Source organism: Talpa europaea (genome assembly GCF_964194135.1).
Source record: "Talpa europaea genome assembly, chromosome: 3".
Taxonomy (NCBI): Eukaryota; Metazoa; Chordata; class Mammalia; order Eulipotyphla; family Talpidae; genus Talpa; species Talpa europaea.
This window is the reverse complement of record NC_140069.1, coordinates 1,362,153-1,368,653: the sequence shown is the minus strand read 5'-3', so window position 1 is coordinate 1,368,653 and position 6,501 is coordinate 1,362,153.

Here is a 6,501-nt window from a genome sequence, read left to right as displayed (position 1 = left end):
CCAGGGCCAGTTGGGGGGTGGGCAGTGGGTTGTAAGTCTCAATAGCCGGAGTGACGGCTCCTGGCGCCATCCCTCCCTAGAGACCCCCCCCGGCCAACCTGGAGGCTTGTGGTCAGCCTGGGCAGTAAGGCTGTCCCCTCGTCCAGGGCCCCCCAGGCTTCAGGACCCTCGTGCTGCTGCTGCTCATTCATCCCAAACCCCCAACTAAGCACCTACTGAGCTGGCCCGTGCTGGGCACGGGGACATGGGCCTCCTGGCTGCCGGGGTGGCCGCCTGGCGAGGGACGCCGCGGCAGTGCACCAGCAGAGGCCCTGGAGGCCCCGGCCCTGGTTCGGCAGCTGGGGGCTGTCCTGGAGGGCCAGAGCAGAGGCGGAGGTGGGGCCACAGGGGCAGCAGCCTAGGTGGACAGAGGGAGAAGAGGGCCCACAGCAGGGTCCTGGGGTGCGGGCAGGGTGCGGGGGTGAGCACACCCACACCGGGCTTTGCTGCCCCTAGGGACACCAGAACGATGGGCTTGCCCCTGAGGGCAATGGGAGCAAAGAACTCGGGGGGAGGGCGACTCTATCACTGGCGCAGCCTCTGCCTGTCGCCACCCCAGGTCCCCCAAGTGTGCAGGGCTGAGCCATGGGCTCCCACCATCTGTTCAGAGCACTGTCATGTCTGTCTGGGGGGACACTGAGGCCCAGAGGGTGTGGAGCCTGACCCGGCCTGGCCCCTGGCTGGCCTGGCTCCCTGCTGGCCTGGCCAGGGCACCCAGGTCTTGTGGGGGGAGTGGGGTGCAGTGCTGTTTCTGTGAGGAGGCAGCCTGGAGGGGCCGAGCTTGGGGGGTGGGAGGCTGATCATGTGTGGGGAGGTTCAGATTTTATGAGCTGGAGAGGCTAGCGGATGAGTCACGGGCAGCACTGGCCAGGCCTCCTGCCCACCTCTGAGGGCTAAAGGACTCCAGCCAGGCAGACGCAGGCTGGTTCCCCAAGAAATATTGAGAAGATTCTCTGGAAGACAGCGGGGCGGGGGATGAGGCCTGGGACAGCCTCCAGGGCCTTGCCCCCAGGGAGGGTCTCGCTAGGGCCCGGGGACCGTGGAAAGGGGGTGCTGGTGACCACCCCCCCTACTCCTGGACGTAGGAGCACAGGGACAATCTCACCTTGTCACCTGCACAGGCTTGTGGACCCCTCCTGTGGGTCTGTTTGGGTGGTGTCCGGCGGTCTGCCCCTGCTGGAGCATCGCCGGTCGGGAGTCCCCCCTAAGACCAGGCCTGTCACCCCACGGCTGGAACTGTGCATTCCGTGATGCCCTCTCCAGGACCCTCGGCCCCGAGGGGCACAGGCCTTCTGCTTCTGCTGGAGTCGCCATTCAGAGCAGCCGGGGGGCGGGGGGACGGGCGGGGACAGAAGGGGCAGCTCCCGGCCTCCTCGGCCTCCGGGGAGAGTGACCTTCCTCTGGTGCTGCCTGGGTTCTGGCCGCTTCTCCCACCCCACGCCACCCTGTGCGCAGGCGGCGCATCTCCAGCCCCACGTGCACACACCCGCGTGCAGGCACACGCCCACATGCACGGCACACGCAGAGGCACACCCGTGGACACGGCCCATACCCGCGTGACACCGCAGGCCCAGATGCACACACACGTGGCACTCGCGCCCTTCCTCGGGCCCAGGCTGCCCCGGCAGTGGGAGGGGCTGTCCCCACCAGGAGGAGCTTGCCTGGGTGTCTCCGCATCTCCTCGGAGGCGACAAATGTCCCAACCCGGCCTGGCCAGGGGCCGGGGGCCCGTCACAGGCCCCGCCGCCTCCCGGGTTTGCTCCCAGCTCACTGCCTTGCGGCGGGGTTGGTCCCGCCTCTCGTAGGTAGGCGACCCTGTAAACACGTCAGCTGGGCCTCCAGCCTCTGCGGCCCCTTCACCCTCCAATCTGAGCCTCTACTCTAAGCCGCCCCCGGCCCGGGCTCCTTGCTCATGGCTGGTCAGGCGGGACGGGGTGCACATCGCCCTCCTGGCCCTCCCAGTCCACCCTGGCCAGCCCAGGAGATGCCGGGGATGGCCGTGCCCCTCGGGGACAGGACAAGGGGCTCTCCTGGGCTGCCGCTCCGCTCGGGGCCTCCACCTGCCCATTCCCGGCCTGCACCGTGGATTTGACTCTTCCTTCTCCAGCCCTGAAGGGAGAGGAGACCCAGCCTCCCGGGGTTCACACACTGACCCCAGGAGTCAGGGTGGGGGCCGGATGCTCTGCGGCCGGGCGGTGGGTGCGCACACCTCCCTGGGCACCCCCAGGTCTGATGGAGGCCGCTGGGAGACTCGTCACCAGGGAGCGGGTGAGTGGAGTTGTGTCTGGGCCTGAGCCCCTCACTCCTGGCCTCCTCCGGAAGCTTACCCGGGCGGGGGGGATCCTGTGCAGCCGGGCCAGGGAGCGTGGGGGTCAAGCTCGCTCCCCAGCCCCAGCCCATCCCGCCCTGGCTGTGGCTCCCCCGTGGAGCCAACTGGGGTCAGGCCCCGGCCACCGCCCCCGCGGGCCGGCCGACCTGCTTTCTATTTCAGCCCTTCCCGGCCTCTGGCGCCCCGGGGGACCGGAATAGCTGTGTCTGTGTCTGCTCACAGGCCTGGGAGGGCAGCCCGGGCGCCCCGATCTCCCGCCTTCAGCCGCCGAGCCCCTGGGGGCGGGAGGGCAGCGGCCATGTCCACGCAGGGTCACTGCAGCGGCGGGCGCCGCCGCCTGCTCCGTCACGGAGGGAGTGCTCCCCAGGTAGGTGCCCCGGCCGTGGTCCAGAGCGGCGTGCGGACGTCAGCATGGGGTAGGCAGGGGCACTGCTGACCCCTGGGCAGACAGACACAGACCCCAGGCTCTCAGCGTTGCTGATTCCGAGATCCTGGGATTCCAAACCGCCAAGGAGGCGGCACCTCCCACGCCCGGGTCGGAGAGCCTGGGACAGGCCAGCCCGCGTCCCTCACGGTGCTGCTCACGCGGAGGCAGAAACCCCGCGTGGAGGCTTTGCCCGCGGTCTCCCTCCCCAGCCTCTGCCTGGACGACTCTTCCCGCCTGACCCCCGCCCCTTCTCTGCAGGCCCAGCTCCGCCTGGGCGTCGAGGCTCCTCGCGGCCCCGAATCTGAGGGCGGTTTGGGCGGGCTCGCTGCTCTGGGTCTTCCAGGTCAAGTCCCCCACTTACAGGATGTTCGACTCCTGGGCAGAGCCCGGGAGCTTCTGAGGCTCCTGTATGTGAGGGTACACAGTAGGAGCTGAATAAATGCAAGTGCCCTTTCATTGAAATAAAAAAGGGCGGAAGGCGGGGCTTCTGGTGGCCTGGGCCCATCACCAGCTCGCGGCCCTTTCCTGCCCTAACAGACTCTGGGGGGCGGCGAGCCTCTTACCAGCAGGAAGTTCTTCCTGGCGTCTGACCTCACTCCCACCCACCGCAGAGCCGCCTCATCCGGAACGCGCCCTCAGAGGGGGCAGGGGCACGCGGCCTCTGGCAATGGGGGGAGCCAGGGCCTGACCCAACATTTGGGGCCTGACCCGGTGTTCCTCCCTGCTGAGCCCCTGCAGCTGATGGAGCTCCGCCTCCCGGGTTACCCTGGGCGCCCCCCAGCCATCTGGGCAGAGGGGCCAGGCCAGCAGAGGGATGCGGGGGTCACCGCATAGCGTGTCACCTCCTCCTCACTGCCCACTGCCCCGCTCACTGGTGGGCAGCAGCGGGCAGCTGGTGGGAACGGAGGCGGCGCTGTTCTGTTGGCCGGGATGGTTGCTTTCCCGGAAGCCGGGGCCAAGTGTCCAGGTCGGGGAGGGGGGGGTGGAAGGCCTGGGAACGGCGTCAGGGGGCCGTGGGTACCAGCCAAGGAGCAGCCTGGGCAGAGATGCGGGCTGGGTCCTGCATGTCCCCTAACCCTCAGCCAGATCCTGAAAGCCAGACCCGCCACCCACAGCTAAGCGCCCAGACCCCTTGGTGCTGGGCCTGCCAGCCCAGGGCGGGGCCTATACGAGCCCTGGTGCCCCGTGGGGCCGGGCTCACCGCCTGCGGGCCAGCACGTGGGGGGGGGCACGCGGGACGTGCTGGCTGAGCCTGAAGGAGAAGCACACGTGGCCCCTGGACGCCCCGGCAGGGCCACTGAGCCTCGGGGACTGCATCTGATTTGGGGAGTGCTGACACTCGCAGGGCTCGCGGGGGCACTACCGGGCCCCGGACACCTGCGCATGGCCCTGGGAGCCCTGGCCTGGGTGGTGGGGTGCAGAGTGAGGCTGTCCCCGACAGAGTGAGGGAACCCCTTCCCTGTTGCTGCTCGCCCCCTCGGCCCTGTGGTCCTGTGCCGGGCCACATTTCTGGAGGCCTTTGGGGGAGCCCGGCCACCCCTCTTGCCAGGCCACGTGCGGGGGGAAGTGAACTGGTCAGGCTTTCATGCCGCCGGCCTCTGCAGCGGCCACCTGCGGCCCTGAATGCAGGAGGCGCTTGGGAGCGTGGGGGCCTGAGGGTGACACCGGGGTGTGGCGCGGGCCGGCGTAAGTGGGCGCAGCTGGGCCTGGAGGCGGGGGCTGCAAGGGCCGCGTTACTCAGACACGAAGCGGCTGCGACGGGGCGGCTGCGGTGGAGAGCGGCCACGAGAGGAAGCGACCCCCAGAGGAGGCCAGAGGCGCCTGGAGGAGGAGGGTCCAGAGACGTGGCCCCGGCGGCCGTCTCCCGTGGGCTTGTCTCCCCCACGCGCCAAGTGGTGACGCCAAGTGGTGACGTCGCGCGTGGGTGACGCCAAGGGCCTGAGGGTCTCTTACCTGCCTGGGCCCATGGAGAACCCACCCGGCCTACCCGGCCTTGGGTGCTCGTAAGACACCAGCCCCACCCCTGCTCCGCCGGGGCCGGCTGCCCTCACTCCCCCGGGGACCTGGCCAGACCCTCCGAAGCCCGGGTGGAGGGTGGGGTGCTGGGCTGGGTCAAGACCGGGTTCGGGCCCCAGCTTGGCTGCTGCCCAGTGAGGGGAGCCGGCTCGGCGCTTCTCTGCCCTCGGCTCACTCCCTGGCGGGGGGGGGGGGGGTGTGTGGTGGCCCCTGTCCGGCCGACCTCGCGGGGCTGCGTGGGGCCATGGAGGATGGGGTCAGAGCTCAGCGTGCGGCCAGGACTCACTCTCTGGCTGGGCCAGCGGTCACGGCCCCCCTCCGGGGCACATGTCTGGCCCTGGCGCCTGGCCCTGCACATCACATGTGGCCTGTGACCCGCGGCCTGCCCGTCCCTCTCCCGTGAGGGGTGGGGAGGCGGGCGGGCCCCGCCCCTCACCCTTCCCTCGTCCCCTCCTTCTCCCCAGGGGCCGGTGGTGCCTGGGGTCCTCCCGGGAGTCTTGCCTGCTGCTTCCTGCTTATATGAGTGTCAGGAGGACAGAGGCCAGGCCTGGGAGGCGCCCGGTGGGCGGCGGGGTGGCGAGCCTGGGAGGAGCGAGAGCAGGTGGCAGGGGGCCTGGTGCTGGGTCCAGGCTGTCAGGTGACTGTCCACGGCCAAGCAGCTACCGGCGGCCTGCACCCTGGTCCCCAGGATGCCGGGTGACCTTGGGGTCTGGCCCGGAGCCTCGTCTGTTTCTGGCGGAGGGAATGTCCGACACTCAGGGCCCGCTGCCCCCACGGGCCACCCGCCTCCTGTGACTCAGGGCTGGGCGGGAGGCAGCAGGCAGCTGGTCTAACCCGCAGCCCCCGCAGCTCTAAGCAGCAGAATGTTCCGCCTGAAGAAGTTACGGGTGGACCCCCTGATGTAAAAGAGGGGAAGGTTGGGGGCACTGGGGGAGTGGACCCCCTCTTGCTCCAAGCCTTAGTTGTGGGGATGGGCAGAGCCCTGGGGCTCCATGGACCCCCTCGGCCCCGACAGATCCCCTCCCCAGAACCTTCTTGGGCCACCGCAGGTGAGACTGAGGTCAAGCCCAGGTGGGGGGGCAGGTGGGGCTCCTGAAGGGGAGGGAGGAGCCAGGGCCACAGCTGGGGGCTGGCCCAGGGGACCCCGTGCCCTGGGGCAGGGGACGTGGGTGGCTGAGCAGCCCCATGGAGCTGTCACGCCCACACACGAGCAGGCAGGAACCTGCAGTTTTGAGGAAAACTCACCCCAAGGATGGGGTGGGGAGGGATGGAGAAGGAGGGACCTGTGGGCACCATCGCCAGCCCACCGGGCCGGCCGGGGCCGGCGTCACTAGTCAACCAGGCCCTCACTCCTGCGGGCCGGCCGATCGCCAGCCTGGCCCCGGCCCCTGCGCACGTCCTCCCTGGCCAGCCGGGAGGCGGCGGCTCTCCGGGCATCCCTCAGCCTGCCCCTACGCAGGGACCAACAGCTTCACTTTATCTGAGCCTTGTAGGTAATTATTTTTCCCGCCATAAATCAAGTCCTGTGTAAACCCCACTTCAGCCCTTCCCGCCGCGCCCGCCCGCCTGCTCCTCGTCTCCGGCCTGCAGGCTGCTTGGGGCCTGCTGACACGCTTCTCCCGCCCGCCGGTGTTTACACTGCGCTGTCGGTGGAGCTCCAGGTGCAGGCGGGAGTTTGTCCTTGCTGGAG